This window comes from Ananas comosus, unplaced genomic scaffold (genome assembly GCF_001540865.1).
Source record: "Ananas comosus cultivar F153 unplaced genomic scaffold, ASM154086v1, whole genome shotgun sequence".
In the NCBI taxonomy this organism is placed as follows: domain Eukaryota; kingdom Viridiplantae; phylum Streptophyta; class Magnoliopsida; order Poales; family Bromeliaceae; genus Ananas; species Ananas comosus.
The window spans coordinates 39,888-58,829 of NW_017893544.1; the positions used below are offsets into that span (position 1 = coordinate 39,888).

Here is an 18,942-nt window from a genome sequence, read left to right on the forward strand (position 1 = left end):
GTTCATTACTTTGATTATCTCTTCCTTTGCCGATGAGTACCCCTCGCCTTTGTCGGCTTGCGATACCCACTGGGAGGGGAGACATGTTTACATGTTCTCACCCCCCACCATTTTTCAGGTGATGCGGGCAGTGAGGGTCGGGTGGTGCATAAGGACAATACTAAATAGCCGCGTTCCAGATCCGTCTGTTGTTGACGTTTACTATAATTCGGTTGGATTAGTTTAGTTCTTTACCTAACAATGTTTAAATATAATCAAGGTATGTGAATCATAGTTTTCATATGATCATTACATTATTTGTATTGTGTGGTTGTATTTGTGGTTGACTATGTTTTGAGTTGCTACGCCGTATATGTACAAGGGAGACTCTGTCCGTCTATACAGGGCATCCTTTGTCCATGTGGTGGGTCTGTGTGCATTCGCGGGGTGTTCTCAAAGGTGTTAAAAAAAAAAATTTAGAGGTTTTCCACTAGCTTTCCTTAAAAAAAAATTCAAATTAAAAGATTCCCAGGGCGTGACTTTGTGTAAGGAAGTGAATTCTCGAAATCCGAGAGTTGGACTTCGCTCAGAATCGACTAATTGTCGAGAAGATATGCTTCGGAAAAGCCGAAGAAGTCAGAAAACCGAAAAGTGCATTGGCGAGGGCCTCGAAGAGCAAAGGAATGGAAATCTGCAACTTTACAGATTTTGCTCTCGGGGACCGGTCCATGGTGGGAAGGACCGGTTCCCGTAAGCCTGGTATGCAGCAGAAAATCTCTGCGCACAAAGTTTGCTCTCGGGGTCTTGTCCCTCGTGGAGAGACCGGTCCCTGAAGGTCCGGTCCCTCAGGCTAGGACCGGTCCCCGTACGCGTGGAAAATGGATCAGGGTGTCCTGCGAGAGATCTGCTCTCGGGGACCGATCCCTCTGGGGGAGAGACCGGTCCCCGTGTGCGTGAGAGGCAGCTGCAAGCTGCTGCATGAAGAGCAATGCTCTCGGGAACCGGTCCCTGGCTAGAAATACCGGTCCCTGAGCGCGAAAATGGCCCAGTCTGGGCAGTGTGAGAGAGACAAAGTGGAGGGACTCTAATGCAATTGTCGCATTAGTTGAGGGTATAGATGGGAGACCAGTCTCTCCCTCTCTCATTTTCACACCCCACTCTCTCTCTAAGCTCTCTCTCTCCCTCTCTCTTGAAGTGAGGAAGGAGAAGAAGAAAAGGAAGAAGAAGAAGGTAAAGAAGAAGGAGAGCAAGCAAGAGAACACTTTGGTCATCTTCTTCTTCCTCCTCTTCACCATTGGAGCTTGCTTAGGAGGTAAGCTCATGAGCTCTGTCACGCCTCGAGCTCCATTTTTAGTTTCAAAACACAGCGGAAGGGTCTATTTTTTTTAAAAAAAAAACCTGACCCCCATAGTATGCCAGATCCGCCACAAATACAGGGAGCCCATTGTTCACACGGACAGAGTCTCCCATGTATTTGCACGGCGTCGCACGAGTACAAAAATATAACCAGGATACAACCACTATCACTGAACATACAAATATCCATACATTCGTACATCCATACACCATTCACCACAGGTTCATATACAGAGATTTGAACATAAATCCAGATTTATCAGTTGAAATGTTTCCTACCCGGAAACTCATTTTGAAATACTACTTTATGAAAACCACAAGAAAACCTTTTCAAAACTGTTTCCAACACGGAAATCTTTTTCTTTTTAAAACACGCTACCACGAGGGGTAGAAAACCGTTTTCATCTAAAAAAAAACCATAAGTTCTTTAATTTATTTACTAAAATCACATTTATTCAATTAAACAAAAACCAACTGAACCAATATATCAAAGATATAACAACAGAAATAAAAAGGCTAGCAACTAAACTAAACCAACCGGGTCGGAAGCTCTATTGACCGCTACGAACGTGTCTCACATCTCGTCTCAACCCTCACTGCCCGCAATGCCTGAAAAATGGTGGGGGAGGTAAGAACATGTAAACATGTCTCCCCTCCCAGTGGGTACCGCAAGCCGAAGAAGGCGAGGAGTACTCACCGGATTAGGAAGAGATAAATAACATGGGTAAGTGAAATACAGTAGCAACGATAATGAACGAATGAGATATATATATATGAAAGAACAACTACCGCTACTGTAACGAAGAACTGAAAGCATACAAGGATATCAAAACTATAGTAGCAAGACAACTGTAAAGAAAGACTATAAGTATACATGCAACAACCGCTACTATAGCTATATGCATCAACCGGACGAGAAGTCCAAATATACCCAATCTGAAAACTTGGCCCTGTTGGTCCGCACGGCAGACCTCAAGCCTGTCACGCCCCACCCCGAATCCACTACCAATTTGGCACGGTTCGGGCGCGCCGGACGGACCGCCGAACGGACAGCACCTCTCCTATCCGCCCAAGGCTAAACACCCAGATCATGTACAAATAAGCGCCCAGGAAATGCTTAGATAACATACACGATCGATAAGATGCACACAAGTGCAATACATCTAAGAGCAAGAACCACAAGTAGATACAAGTGTATAAAGAGAGATAGTCTAACTATTACAACCATTCAACATTTGAATATATTACATTTTCAACTTCCAAATGCAAGTACATGTTTTCCTCAAAATATAAGTAGCTCTCTAATAACCATCCAAAACATCATCTAGTACACGAGGGTACTCTAATGCATAAAGGAAAAGCTACTATCTAAGCTCACTTAGGGCGCTATGCCCTTGCCGCGGTCCTCGCTCGACTCGCCTCTGTGTGTACCTGTACCCCAAAACCACACGGGGTGAGAACTATATAAATATAGTTCCCAGTGGGTTCGGCCGCCGACGCCGCCGGTTTTCCCACTAGGTCTAAGCTGGCACAGATAGAGAGATAGATAGATATATAGAGAATGAACTGCAACTACTCTATCATGCCATCAATGATAATAATGCATGAAACAACTACTATCATGCTAGTATCATGTCATAAGTATAGAAAAGTACATAACAATGCAAACTGCAACATACACTATGTCTACTCAAGGTAATAATGCAAATCTACTATGCATTTCATGTTTATTACCCAATCTACTTGGCTAACCCGTAGGTTAAACCCTCGACTCACTCTCAATCTCATAGGTGAGGAGAAGCTGCACTCGCACACTGAGACCGTCTGCGGGACAACTACGTCTGCCCCTAGTAAAGTACTCCGGAGACTCATGCCACAGTGGAGCGACCACCGACGGCGAAAACAAACTAGTGAGTATGATCCAATCCTCACAAGAGGATACCCTATCTACAAGGGTCAACGTGCCTCTGCTGCACAATATACAATGCATCCTAGATGCCGGGATCTCAACTATCCCTAAGTTCACGTCAAGTTTACTACACTAGACTCGATGCCACTCGTTCGGTCATTGTAGTAAGTTTTCTACTAGTTGACATGCCACTCGTTTCAATTTAGTGTTTCTACTACACTAGTTCAATGCCACTCTACTAGGCTATCATATGTCCAAGTTCGGCTCTTTATGCCGCTATAGGATTCTATGTCACAAAACCCAATCCTCATGCTATCCTAGTCCACGTGTCAAGCTCACCCCGCTACACTACCAAGAAAGCATGCAAGGAAATGGAAATGTACAACTACTATTCCTATAGCACAATATGATCAATATAATTAACTTAGACATAAAAGAAAACCCGGATGTTTCGGGATGACACCCCCCACCTTTTGTGTATAAGGAGGCTCTAGAAATGCGCTTCGGCGTTCTTTACGACGAAGCCTCGGTCTCCTTGGTCCAAATGACGCTCAATCGGCCTTGTTTCGCCGATAGCTCTTGACCCGCTCGACGAATGCGAAATCCGACTTCGCCCCCGCGTTTTGGCACCTACCAATTAGGTTTACAAGGCCTCAAATGAGATCAAGCTCATACTTTACCAAAAACCCTATTTTGGTGCCCTAGGGTTCCCATCTTGCCATTTGCAATTTGGAACCCTAACTCTAGCTTCAATCCTCCAACAATGGTGCTAGGGGTCCATTTGACCCCATTTCCAAAGCTCAAAACCCAAAAACCCTAAGTTTCATAGCTAGGGTTTGTAGCCTACCTCTTGTTGTAGCTTCAAGAGAGAAGAGAGGATGAAGGAGAGGTCCAAAAGCCTTCTTTTGTTGATCTCCTTCTTCTTCTCCTTCCTTTTCTCCCTTCATTTCCTTCTCTTTTCCCTTCTTCTTCTTCTTCTTTCCCTTCTAGAGAGAGAGAGAGCAATAAAGTGTGAGGGAGAGAGAGAGAGAGTGGGCTGAGGGAGAGTGAGAGGGAGAGAGGGACTAATAAGCCCTCTAATGTAACAATATCCAGTTAAATCCCTCCACTTTTCACTCTGTGCACTGCCCTTACTGGGCTGCCTGCGCGCGAAGGGACCGGTCTCCCCGACTTGGGACCGGTCCCCGAGAGCTTCAGCTCGGGTCACGCGTTCGGGTACCGGTCTCTCCCAGAGAGACCGGTCCTCGGGAGACCGGTCCTTGCCTCTGAGACCGGTCCCCGAGAGCAACATTTTCAGGACGTAGCCAAATTTCTGGCTTTCTCGCTGGGATCACGTTCGGGGACCGGTCCCTCACTGCCAGGGACCGGTTGCCTCAAGCAACCCCCGCAACACCAGCCGATGGGACCGGTCTCTCCCTGCCAGGGACCGGTCCCCGAGAGCAGTTTTGCTCCAGTGCAGGTTTCGCACCATTTGCTCTCGTGGACTCGTTTTCAATGCACTTTTGGTGATTTTAATATCTTTGGCTTTTCCAAAGCTCACCAACACGACCCTTGGTCGGTTCTGGATGAAGTCTAATCCTCGTATTTCGAGAATTCACTTCCTCACAAAGCCTATGCCACTGCCACTCTACCTGTGTATAACCCAAGGTAGCCTATGGGCTCACAGGCTGCATATAACCCAAGGTAGCCTATGGGTTCACGGGTTGGCCCCCTCTTGTGGTGGATCAGACCGCTGGTGTTCGTGAAATGCGTACGAGTCTCGGACGATCAATGCTGATATGCTCAATAGCCAACCGTCGGCAACCAGTCGACAATCACCGCCCCTCGGGGCAAACCGACCAATAGGTCATCACACTATAAGGAAGCACAAGAACCGACCGCTCAGGTCAACTAGGATGGAACCACTTAACACCCTATCGAAGATATGCAAGTATAATCCAGAACTAACCATCAACCACTAGCCGACAATCCTACCCCTCAGGGTATACCGACCGTATAGGTCATCACACAATGAAAGTCACGAACTGACTAATTAGGTCGCAAGCATATCCAACAGTAGATCTGAGTAAACTATAATCAACCGTCGGCAACTAACCGACAATCCCACCCCTCAGGGTATACCTGTGTCACGCCCGAGTACCAGCGGAAGCATATCCGGTACGTGCACAGACCCGCCATACACCTGCCGTATATAAGGCGTCTACAAGAACACAAGTCGCTAGGAAGAAAAACATAGAAAATCCTATCCTGATATCAGAGCAAAGTACAAGTCGATAATACTATCAACAATAGCATAAGGAGTACACAATCCAAAATCTCAACTAAAAGAGAAAATATCACAACTATAGTATCTGGTTCAACAGTAAATATACATCACGAGGTATACAAAAAATAGGTACAATGGTGGTCTCTCTATATATAGGGACATCACCCTCGGCCGTAACCCGAGTAGCAAGGTGATCGACTAGCATGCTCCTAGCAATGTCTAGCTAGACGCGACTCCCTTGCCACGATCCCTAGCCTCTCCTGTAACAGGCTCTGTAAAAACAACCACAAAAAGGGCGTGAGAACTATTAACAATAGTTCCCAGTGGGTAAGCCGCCAGCCTCGACGAATTACACCACTAGGCTCATGATGTAATGAATGAAAGTAAAAGCAGTGATTGCATGATATATCTATATGATGCTAACAAGTAATGAGCATGTAATCAACATGTAATCATAATTTCTGCAGTAATGAATCAAACTATATAATAGAAACATAGCCACTACTGTATCATGAACATAAACATGAACATAAGCACGAATGTGTAAGTACTACTGTACACTATAACTGGTAAGCATTCATTACTGTCATTTGTCATTTAGAGCTTTCATCTCATTTAGAGTTTCCTTTCATTCATCAGGGCCTACCCAAGGTAGTCCGGCTTGCGCCGCGCCTAATGGCCCCGTGGTAGTATACACTCCCCACGGCAATCCACTTCGGCACCCAATCCCGCACGGGCGAGCAACTGTCGCGTAGGCCAACTCCGGAGTGCCGGCTTGTAGGGAGCGACCCTCACAAGCGTGTGCGAATGAGCACGATGGCAAGCAAGCATAATCCACAGTCCAATATGTCTCAATTATCATGTTTTAGCTCACAATATTCTCGCTCTCGATCCTTTGATCGGAATTTCAATATAACAATTATTGACAACAACTAGTATCCACTAGACTAATAAACATGCGACAGTAATGCTAATTTACATATGGCATTAGAATCTTTCCACTATCATGGCACTATCAACATAGGCAAAAAGCATGTCATTGTTCTCTACTTTAGAGTCAAGAGAATGTCATTGTTCTCTACTTTATAGAAGCATTATAAACTTATCTCTTGGTTGTTCTACTGAACTAAACAAGAATACTATTATGCATGAATACTTTTATGCATGAATGCTCTCTACTTCATAGAGGTTCTATTTCAATTATATCAAATGTTATAGTGACATGTTCCAAGTACTTTACTAATCACAATAATCACAATTACACACAACTATACCAATTCTATAGTCACATATAGAACATAGGGGAGCTTCACTTGCTCTGGTTAGGTCAAACCCACCTAGTACTAAGCTCAAATCAGTCCAAAGGAATCCCAAGGATCAGCTCCACTAGGTCTCAATCCTGCTGAACACAAAGCATGAATATCGTATCAAAACTACAACCGAAATGTCCAATTTCGGCGCAATTGCACTTAGTACATAGTAATAGCTTAAATCCCTGTTTTGGCTCAGTTAATACCTCAAGTTAAGCTTCCAAAATCCCTCACGCATCAGCCGGAGATAATCCGAAGGTCCGTTGCAAGCCCGCTGCGAACCATTTCCAAAACAGCAACAAAGTCATCAAATACTAATAAATATAGTCGGAATCTTGCGAATTCAGTTTTCTAACTGAAATTCCTGCTTACCTCAGGTTAGAACACTTCTAGACCAGTCCCCAAGGTCACCAAATTAGCTCAAAGTGGTTCAAAAACCTACTGCGAAGGAATCATTCCAAACTGCATTAGTTACCCGATTAAACTTCATATAGTTCCGAACTAGCTTCATAATTGGCTAATTATCTCTATCAAGCTTCAAAGTAGCATATCCCTGGTCTAAGGAGATTAATTCACAGCTAATTAACTCATCTTTAATTGCTGAAACCTCAGTTTAAAACAATTGGAAGCAAAAACCTGAAATTAATACCCGATTCGACTACTAGAACATCGATAACGAAAAAGTTGAGCCGATTACCTTATCAACCCTCCAACCAGCAACCTACTAGTCTAAAGCTGTGAAGAACCTTCCACAATACTCTCTCACACGTCCACCAGGGCTCTGCGACACTCGCAAACAGCGGAGAACAAGCGGTGCGACAAAAACGAGCTAAATCGGCGATTTCTTTGTAGAGAAAGAAAAACCCTAGAGAGAGAGAGTAAGGATGGTGCAAAGACCTTTCTCTGGGCTCTAGCATCATCTATGGGGCTCCAGAGGTCGTGCTGGGGTCAAGTAGATATGGATTAGAAGTGAAATTACCAAATTAACCTTGCTGCCACGTATCTGCCATTCTGTACCGGTACACCAAGCAAAAAAATACTGATTTCGCCAAATCAATGCACTTTCTTGCTTTTAGCTTTCCAAACACCCTCTAACTTGTCCAAAAACTTGTCCAAGCCTTTTAGAACATATAGGATAGATCCACATATCATTCCTCACACTCGAACTTCGCAATTTGCAAAAGTTCAGTGTATTACAACCTGTAAGGTACCGGACTTTTAAAATCATGAAGTTACGATGTACATTTGGTTGGAGAGCCATTAGAATGGTTCCGGTGAAGTTCCGGTTAAGTCCGGAAGCATTCGGGCGTTTTCGGTGCGCGTAAGCGCTAAAACGGAGCCCGAAAGGCTATGTTTGTGACACACGGGACCTTTGTAAATTGCGAGGTTTGAGTGATTGGATGTGTTCCGAGCTATTCCACACTTGGTGGAGGGTCGTAGAATGTTTTTCGACCTAAAAAGTTCGAAAACCTGAGTTCTGGACGAGTCCTGAGAGTTTTTACTCTCGAGGACCGGTCCCTAATAGGAGAGACCGGTCCCCCAGTGAGCAGTGTTGCGGCCAGCCTGAGGCAACCGGTCCCGGGCGGGGAGAGACCGGTTCCCGAACAATGGTTTTTCGGGTTCGACACGAGAGACCGGTCCCATGCAGGGAGAGACCGGTCCCTCTGGGCGAAAATTGCCCAGTCCGGGCTGATGTAAATTTGAGTTTTTGAGGGGCCTCTCTGGATTTTGTTACTCTAAATGGTCTATATGGTCATTTCACTCTCTTCTCTCCTCATTTCTCACCCTCTCCCCATACCCTCTAGAGAGAGAAGAAGAAGGAGGAGGAGAAGAAGAAGAGGAGGAGCTTGCTTGAGGGAGCTTGGAGCTTCAACCCTTTCTCTCCTTCCTACCCTTGCAAGGCTTGGAGCTTGCTTGTTGGGCTTGGTGGTGGACCAATCTTCAACCCTAGAAGATTTGGAGCTTATTTGGAGGCATCTAGAGAGGTTAGTACTTTGATTCTAACCTTTGATCCTTGTATTGGTAGGTTTTTACCATATGGAACCCTAGAATGGGATTTTAGGGTTGATTTTGGGGCTTTTTGATCTAGGACTTTTGAGGTTCGATTACTTGGTTTAGAATCTTCCTTTGGGTTGGATTGGAAGGATTCTAGCTTTCTTTTGGGGCTTGAGAGAGGATTTCTACTCCTTAGGTGAGTTTTTGCCCTTTTCGTGTGATTGTTAATGTTTGAGCCTAGAGTTGCTCGTAACGCTTGTGTATCGCTTCGCTCATTACTTTTAGGGTATTTTGAGACTTGTGGACAACTCCATTCGGCGAAGCGAGGGACTACGCGACGGTTCGGTAGGTTTGACCTAGCCACATAATGAGAAAATCTCATTTGTGATGATTTGTGTATCGTTAAATGTTAAAGCATGCATAATCATGTTAAATATAATTATTGTGAATTTTAGTATGCTTAATATGTCTATGTTATGTGTAAGAGAATTTCGGACCTCTATGTAGTAGAGAACTAGCATGTGGAACTTGTACATGTTTGGCATCCTATGGAGACTTGATATCATAATTCCTATTGTGAAAATGAGCATCTCTTGCATGCATTTAAAGTTTTTCCTATTTGAGACTTAAAGACTCTTAGTAAGCCATAAAGAGGCTCGGGGACTTGTACTACTTGTGAATAATTGGGCTAATGTCATAAAAGGGCATTGAGCTCGGGTTATGTGTGAACCTAGTGGATAGTGCCATTGAGAGAATTGGAACATGCTTGTACATCGAAACGTCTAAGTGTCATAAAGGGGCACTAGACTTAGTAAATATTGGAACTTCACATTGTGACATTGAACTAGATCTTTGAGATGCTAGCGACTTTTGCCATGTTAGAGACATGATGATTGGGTATTTGAGACGTTGACTACGCTTGCTTGCCATTTGTGCTCATTCGCACATGCTTGTGAGGGTCGCTCCCTACAAGCCGGCACTCCGAAGTTAGCCTACGCGACTTATGTTCGCTCGTGCAGTATCGAGAAACCTACGGGGTCGGGAAGGATAGACTCATTCCTAGAGTGGGAATGCTGGGGCTACCACCGACACTTAGGTGGCACAAGCTGGACTACAATATGTGGGTCCTAGAACATGTTGGAAACAATGACATTTAATCGGGAGATGACAATCACTACTAGATAGGGTTAGTAGTTGGATTACTTTGACATGCTTATAGCATAGTGTTGAGACATGTAGTATACTTGATAGTTTACTTACTGCATCGTAGTATACTTAGTTGCCATGATAGAGCATACTCGTTATACATTGATAGAACAGGTTATGACACATACTTGTTGCCATGTTGGGACATATTACTTATGCACTGAACATTCTTCTTTATGAAAGAGTAAATATAAAGCATTGACATCGTAATGTTTATAGTATAGTAAGTTTAGTAAACATGCACACTTTCATACCGCAGTTATCTTTATTATTATTGATGCTTTTTCGTACTTACCCTTTTCTTTTGGGGCCTAGTGGTGCATTGAGCTGAGGTCAGTAATTGCCCACTAGGAACTATAAATTATAGTTCTCACGCCCTCTGTTTTACGTTTTCTTTCAGAGCCTTCCACGCCGGGAGAGGCTAGGGACCGTGGAAAGGGCGTTGCTTTGAGCTAGCTCTTCGGCGAGTGATGAGTGGATGGTGGTCTACCTCTCGATGTTTTATTTTGGAGAGGTTGAGAGTTGTACCAGTGTTTTAGAGACCACCCTTTTGTGTACTATTTTGGAGACGATAGTGTATAACTTTATGTTTCACTCTTATTATTTAGTACTTTCCGTTTACCTTGTTATAGATGACAGATCTATTTGTGCTCTGATATCTCTAGATGTAGACTACCCTTGGTTTCTTTTCCGCTGTTGTTTTAGACGCCTTATATGTGCTGACATATGGCGGGTCTGGGCGCGCCACCGGGAGGGCCTCTGCCGGTCCCGGGGCGTGACAATGTTGGGCCATGAACTAAATACGGCGTTAGCGTGGATGAAAAGATGATGTAAATACGCTCGAAAACATGTTTGGGGAGTCTCGGTTCGATTTGAAAAGAATTGGAGGTCAAACGAGCGAAAACGAGGGAAAACGGAGATGAAACGGTGAAAAAGCTGAAATTTAGCTAAGTCTGGGCTGGAAGTCCCTCTGGGACCGGTCCCAGGCAGGGAGAGACCAGTCCCCGAAGCCCGAAAATGCCCATTTTGGGCTGTTGCGTGAATGGCATTGTTGAGGGGGTTTATTGCAATATTGCATTAGTAGAGGCTATTAGAGGGTGGAAGGAGATCCTTCTCTCATTTCTCTCAACCCTAACATCCTAAAACACTCCCTCTCTCTCTCTAAAGCTCTCATTTTCTCTCTCTAGAAGGAGATCAAAGAGAAGGAGTTGGAGGAGAAGCAAGCTTGGAAGTGGGTTTCATCTTCCTCATCTTCTTCCTCAGGGAAGAGCTTGGTTGAGGTAAGCTTCTTGCCTTTTAATGGTGGATCACTAGAGTATGGGTTTTAATCTCTAGAAATGAATTTATTGGAACTTTAGCATGCTAGAGAAGTGATAAATGCTAGAATCTAGAGATTACATGATAGATTTTTGCATAGTTGTGACCTAGGGCTCCAAAATGGGGTTTTGGGAAATCTAGGGTTTTGATCTAAATTGAGTGGTTGTAAACCTAATTGCTAGGTATTCTGACGCGTTGGCGAAGTCGGTTCGGCGATTCGTCGAGCCGATGCAAAGATATTGAAGAAAAGGACCTTCCGGCATTCGTTTCCGCCTGGAGGGCCGAGGCGGCGTCCATAAATCGCGGGGTCGGATTCCAAGTGTCGTAGCAAGAAACCGAAGACCTATAATTTTCGAATCGCGGATCGGAGATCGTTCGGCAGTCGCGCGCAAATTGGGTCGAGCCGAGCGGCGTGCGCCGCGGGAGGCCGATTGCGAGTGACGACGAGCAATCGGAACGCGATAAAAGGTGGGGGGTGTCCATCCCGAAGCAACTGAGCTTCTTCCTATGTCCGAGTTAGAATTGTTAATCATGTTCCATATATTTATTCTTATGCATTATAGGATAATTGTTATAGATGCATTCTTTCCTTCCTTTCCTTGCATGCTTGCTTAGTAGTGTAGCTGGGTGGCTTGACACATGATTCTAAGGGGCATGAGGATTGGGTTGTTTGACATGAGATCCTATAGTGATAAGAATTGGTGAACTTGAATTTGGTAACGAGAACCAATGGATCGTGAATTAGTGTATTAGAAACACTTGGAACCTGGATGAGTGGCATGTAAACAATGTTAATAACATGACGAGTGGCATCGGAACCTAGTTTGTGGCATGTTGCATGAGATGGCATATTGCATGAGAATTTGGTGTAGTGACACTTATTGTCACGCCCCGGGACCGATACCAATTTGGGCCGGCCCGAGCACGTCGAACAGACGCCGAACGGACAGAGTTTCCCCTATCCGCCCAAGGCTCATCACATGTACAATTTCAAACAAGAAGTGCACTAGCGGAAACATACACATACGGCTTACACGAGGGTAAGCAATAGCCATGAGTGAGAGAAAGGAATTAAACATCTACACAAGTAATATGATTCTTTTTAGATCACATACATTGTATTTAACTAACTTGTACATCATAAAGTCTTTACATTCTTTCATCATTTCTTTTACATCACATTTACCTCAAAATGATCATTGCATTCTTTTCTTTACATCACTAGTCATCAAATACAAAAGATGAACATAGGGTACTCTGCTAACAAAATATAAACCAAGCTCAGCTCTGGTGGCCTCTGTCTAAGGCGCGATACCTTTACCTCGGTCGCTCGCCGGCTCGCTCGGTCCCGGCTCTGTGGAATAGTGGGGTGAGAACTACAACAAAGTTCCCAGTGGGTTCGGCCTCAATCTCACCGACTTTCCCACTAGGACTAACTCAAGCATAATAGAAAGGATAAGCTGCACATAGTAACCAATCTACACATGATGCTAATATGCCTGAACAATAAAGCAAGGAATATGCTCAACATTAAACATATGCAGATTATGCAAGTTCTATCGTTCTTTGACTTTACTCTTTGTTCTTTATTCTTTATTCTTTGTTCTTTGCTCTTTGTTCTTTAATCTCAAGGCTCACCCGAGGGTCTCGCCACATTAACTTGCTTCACATTAAGTCCATCATCGCAGGAACTCACCCGCTAGGACCGTCCTCGGGTTTACTCCAACCCGTGATGCAAAAACTCCGGAGCGCATCGCCCGAGGGGGAGCGACCGCCCTCGAGCACGGAACTCATAGCAAGTATGATCGAATCCTTAACTCTAAGGATTATATGTTCAATCATGACATTACACTAACTCTAGTGTTCTTTTCATCACTTTACATTGCTAACTTTAGCAATTCATTGATCTTTACATTTCTTTACTTTTGGCTATCTCTAGCACTCATGTCTTTACCTTTGCACGTTCTTTATGTCCCACTTTGCTTTAACTTTAATCATTGTCATCATTCTTTACATCACTTTAATCCTTTGCCTCACACTAACTCTAGTGTCACTTTACTTTACATTACCGAATGCCACTCGATCTATGTCATTGTGTCACTCTGTTCTTTTGCCTCACTTAGGTACTCACATTTTCTCTCATGCATACATATAGGGTTTTTCACATTCATAAGGTTCTCAACCATCACATTAAGCAAGTTGTACTCACAATCATGCAACATCACATTCCCGTCATTACTTTACCCTAAAATGCATGCAACAATTTATAAATACATATGCTCAATTGAATGACACATTAGGCATAGAGAGAAGTTCAACGAGTTTGAATAGCACCACCCACCTCGTAGGTTTACTTAGGTGCTCTGGAAATTATCTTGGGATTTATAGGCTCCTCGTTCTTCACCTGCGGCAAAACGAAGCCAACTTAGGCCATTTTGCCCATATCTTTACATACACTTTTCGTAACGCTTTTCCGAGCGCACCAACGCGTCGAAAATACCCCCAATTAGGTTTCTAGAGGGTCAATTGTACTTTAGAAACATCACGAGCAAAAGCCCCAATTTGGGTGCCCTAGCTCTATAGCATCATCAAACCTAGGGTTTGATCTCATTGGGAAGCAAAAGTAGCTTCATTATACTCTAAAGAGTCCATCTAAACCATTCTTAACTTTATTAAAACCCTACTTAGGGTTCCACCATGAGAGGAGGTGGAGCTCACCTTCAAGCTTCACCCATAGACCAAACCATGGTTTTGATCTCTAAAGAAGCAAAAAGAAAGCTTCAAATACTCAAGAGGTTCTATAAAAACCATTTCTAGCCTAATCCAAACCCTAGTTTGGATTCTACCATGATTAGGGTTCAAAGCTTACCTTGTAAGCTTTCCTTTTCCAAGCTAGAGGAGGAGAGGAGAGAGTTGCTTCAACTCTTCTTCTTGTTCTCCACCTTCTTCTCCTTCTTTTCCTTCTTTTTCCTTTGTCTTTTTCTTCTCCTTCTTGTCTTCTAGAGAGAGAAAGGGAGGAGAGTGTGAGAGGGAGTAAAATGAGAGAAATATCTCATTTGCCCTCCTACTATACTCTATGGGTTACAAAACTGCAGATAAACCCCTCAACTTTCACTCTTTCACACTGCCTGGACTGGGTTGTTCGCGCAGGCGGGGACCGGTCTCTCCATCAGGGACCGGTTCCCGAAGCTCGTCCCAGCGCAGCCAGAGCTGCCGCGCGCGATGTGACTGGTCTCTCTTTGGGGGGACCGGTCTCCGGGGGACCGGTCTCTCAGGCAGGGACCGGTTCCCGAAGCCTGCCTTCTCAGGACTTAGCCGATTTTTCGGCTGTCTCATTTCTCACGCGTTCGGGGACCGGTCTCTCCCACCAGGGACCGGTCCCCGAGAGCTGAAAATCAGCAGTTTGCAGAATTTCGATTCATTAGCTCTCGAAAACCTTCTACAACACACTTTCGACCATTTTAACACCTTCGGACTTTCCGAAGTGTACCGTCCTCGCACTTTGGTCAATTTGACTAAAGTTTGATACTTATTTGCCGAAGCTTTTCGGTATATTACACTTATGGCATTGAACATAGGGATAGGTGGATTTCCCTAGCTATGATTCGGGTAGAGAACCTAAAGTGTTGTGTTGTTAACCCTAGATGGTAGGGTATCCTCGAGTTGAGAGGATTGGATCATGCTCACTGTCTGTTCAGAACTTGTGTTGGTCGCTCCTCACAAGTGTGCGCTCCGGAGTTTTGTCACATGAGGGATAGCCTTATGGGGTCCCGCAGACGGTCTCCGGTTTGTGAACGAGTTGAGTTTCCTTACCATGAGATGCATGTGAGTCGTGGGCGAACCTCAGGGTTGGCTAAGGATTGGATGATGACATGGATAACTTGAGTCTCCTTACCTTACGAGATGCATGTGAGTCGTGGGCGAACCTTAGAGTTGGCCAAGGATTGGATGATGACATGAATAACATAGTGAATTTGCATCCATACTGTGAGTGGACATACTATTCCTTCACCTATGAGATTTGAGCGGGGTAGCTCTGTACCTATTAGAGTGAGATTTGAGACGGGGCGAAGAGCGGGGTAGCTCTTCACCTGTGACCTTCCAGATATAAGCCGGGCAAAGAGCGGGGTAGCTCTTTACCTATAGCATTCGAGATATGAGTTGAGCCAGGCAAAGAGCAGAGTAGCTCTTTACCTATGGCATTCGAGATATGAGTTGGGTGAGACAAGGGCGGGGTAGCTCTTCACCTACTAGAATTGAGATCTTAGGCGGTTAGTCTAATAGATTGGGTAGTGACATGAATAGTGTAACATACCACACCCCTCGTAAATTGTGCCGAGTTCCGTCGAAATGAGCGGGACGCGGAGTTGAACGAGTTAGTATGGGCTCTAAGTCACGTGGAGCCTCTATAAGGTGTTAAGGGACCCGAAATGAGCGGGACGCGGAGTTGAACGAGTTAGTATAGTCACTCATGCATGTAGGGTTAATTCACATGTGAACTTTGGTTGTTTCATTATGTTTTCTCTAATGTATTGGAGAGTAGAAAGATATGGAACCGCGATGGACATGTATTGTTGAACCCTAGAGATTGCATGATGGTGAGACTTGGTCTTGACAATGGTAAATACCTATGACATTGACAATAGAGAGATAGATTGGCATTGACAAGTAGGTGTTAAACATAGGTTTAACCATAGTGACATTGTGACAAAATGATTAGCAAGTGACATGAACAAATGGGTAGAGAACCTAGCATAAAGGTGGCATTGTAACTAGTGGCTAAGCATCCTCAAGTTGGGGATTCGATCGATACTCATGATAAGTCTTGGCTTGAGGGTGGTAGCTCCCCCTCAAGCGGTGAGTTTCCGGAAATAGTCACCTCGGGGAGCGAGGTCCCCGACGACGGTCCCTAGGGTTGGTTCGAGGCCCCCTGTTATGACGGGATTTGGGTTATGAGTTATTGGGGTGAACAAAGTTAACCGGCAAGATTGGGTAAGAGCCAAAGCTTATTTATGATTGGAGCATGCATGCATTTCCATTATCGCATTGAATTATATATCCGCTGACTTCCTTCTTGCAGGCATAGTATTAGTTGCATTAGTAGTGGTTACTTTCCTTCTTTTGAAATACTTATGCCTGGATAGACCTAGTGGGTAAGTCGGCGAGGTCGGATGCCGAGCCCACTGGGAACTTTGTTTAGTTCTCATACCACTAACCCTACAGGTCCTAGCACGAGTGGAGCGGCGGAGGACCGTGGCAAGGGTCTAGCGCCGTAGATAGCGGCCACCGGGACTATTTTATATTTTGTAGTCATTCCCTTTTGTATACATGAATCAACTTCTTTTGTTGATTTAGCAAGTTGTAAAGTTTGAAACAATATGTAATTTTGGGTGAATGGCTAAATGTAAAGAATTATGAATGAAAGCATGAAATGTGATAGCTTAGTTTACTTTTATTTGATGCAAAGGCAATCAAGTATTATGTATGGTTGAATGTCTTAGCTTAGAGCTTTCTCTTCCGTTGTCACTTGCCCTCGTGCAAGCCTTGTATAGTTGCTAATCTCATGGTTTGATTGCTTATTATACATGTTTTGGAGCCTTGGGTAGACAGGGGAAGCTCTGTCCGTTCGGCGTCTGTTGACGTGACCGAACCCGACCAAATTGGCGGGGTTTGGGGCGTGACAGATATAATGGTATCAGAGCCCAAGTGGAAAGCAAAAGTCTAGGAGTGACCTAGGAACCATAGGTTGGAGGCCTTAGGAACTTAGGAAACGTTTAACGTGGATTTGGCTTATGCGAAAGCGAATGATTGGGTTAACGATAACACTTCTCTAGATGGAAGTAGAGATGGACTAGAAGGCTTAATCGTTGTCCGCTTAAGGGACCTTGTGGGGCGGCCGACCACATGACTCCAAGAGTGGAATAGCTATGTTCAATGACATTTATTAAACCTTTAACCTTTCATTTACCCAATCTTTGGCGAGGCCCTAGGGCTCACCCATAACTCATCTTTCAATCCCAAAGTGGGGAGGGAGCTCCAAGTGCACCCAAGCCCGGGACCGTCTGCGGACCTCCATGTGGTCCGGACCTCCAAGTGGTCCTAGTCGCGCGACACTCCGGAGTACTCGACGACAATCCCCTCTATGTGGGGATTGGATGGCCATACCATCCTAAATGCAGACTGTGAGCTAGATCTATCCTCTCCAAGTGAGGATACACTGTAACTAGGGTCACACCCAATCCAATCCTCTCCAAGTGAGGAGGCTCTACAACTAGAGTCAATAGCCCGATCGAATCCTCTCCAAGTGAGGAAGCACTCTGTAACTAGAGTCAACATCTCTCGCGGGATCATTTGTTCCCGACATTCACGCAATGCCATTTAGTTTTCTAAATTCATTGTTCACAAGGCATTTTCTAAGGGATCCACCTATCCCTAGGTCCATCGACCTCTAGTGTCATTTACACTACATTAATGCCACTCGTCATCATTTAACATTTGGATGCCACTCGTGTGTTCTTTAACACTAAACACTACTTTCTATGTCATCAATACCCCCATCGGGTTCATCTCTTTTCTTTCACATCATAGGATCCACGTTCCGACCCAATCCTCACCTATCTAAGTTACCAAGCGTTCCAAGTACACTAGGTTATCAATTAGAAAGCATAAGGAATGGAGCTACTATGCAATCCTACAATGCAACATGAAGAGATGAGATTAAATGCAATCTAAGACATAGAAAGGAGTTCGAAAGCTTCGGGATGACACCCCCCACCTTTTACCAACGTAGAGGTTTTAGAAGCGCTCCTCGACGAGCTTTACGAAAAGGCTTTTGCCTTCCCTAATCCAAGATAGCGCCGAAACGACCGTAATTCGCCGATTGTTCTAAGTCCGCTCGACGAATCGCGAAATCGACTTCGCCCCCGCGTTTGGGCACCTATCGATGAGGTTTACAAGGCCTCAAATGAGATCAATCTCATACTTTACAAAATGCCCCCATTTGGAGCCCTAGGTTGCACATATAGCAATCCACCAATAAAACCCTAGATTCATAGGATTGATCTACTTAGAAGCATGCTTGGGGTCCATTTGACCCATTCCAAAGCATAAAAACCCAAAAACCCTAAGTTTACAAAGCTAGGGTTTAGTAGCTTACCTCAAGAGCTACACCAATGGGAAGAGGAGAGGGAGATGGAGGTGCTCAAAGCCTTCCTCTTGATCTCCTTCTTCTTCTCCTTCCTTGTCTTCCTCTTCTTTTCCTTCCTCTCCTTCTTGTTCTCCTTCTCCTTCTTTCCTTTCTAGAGAGAGAGAGAGCAATAGAGAGATGAGAGTGAGAGAGAGAGGAATGAGAGAGTGTGAGGGAGAGAGAGGGCCCAGCCCACTCTAATAAAGGCCATTTTGCATTTAGGTCCCTCAACTTCTAACCCCTTGCACAGCCCTCACTGGGCAGTTTTCGCGCGGAGGGACCGGTCTCCCCGACTTGGGACCGGTCCCCGAGAGCTTCCCTCGTGTCACGCCCCGGGACCGCTACCAATTTGGTACGATCCGGGCGCGTCGAACAGACGCCGAACGGACAGCACCTCCCCTGTCCGCCCAAGGCTAAA

At 44.8% G+C, this 18,942-nt stretch overlaps 1 long non-coding RNA gene across 2 annotated transcripts; it reads right to left on the reverse strand.

Annotated features, from left to right (window-relative positions):
- Positions 1-6,878: 6,878 nt before the first annotated feature.
- Positions 6,879-7,226, reverse strand: LOC109706279. Of its 2 annotated transcripts, none has more exons than XR_002215147.1 (3): positions 7,193-7,226; positions 7,027-7,094; positions 6,879-6,912 (listed from the first exon to the last, which is right to left on the reverse strand). It is a non-coding gene; the product is annotated as an uncharacterized LOC109706279 (long non-coding RNA). The 2 variants fall into 2 exon arrangements; XR_002215146.1 differs by having other exon boundaries at positions 6,890-6,909.
- Between the last annotated feature and the right edge of the window lie 11,716 nt (positions 7,227-18,942).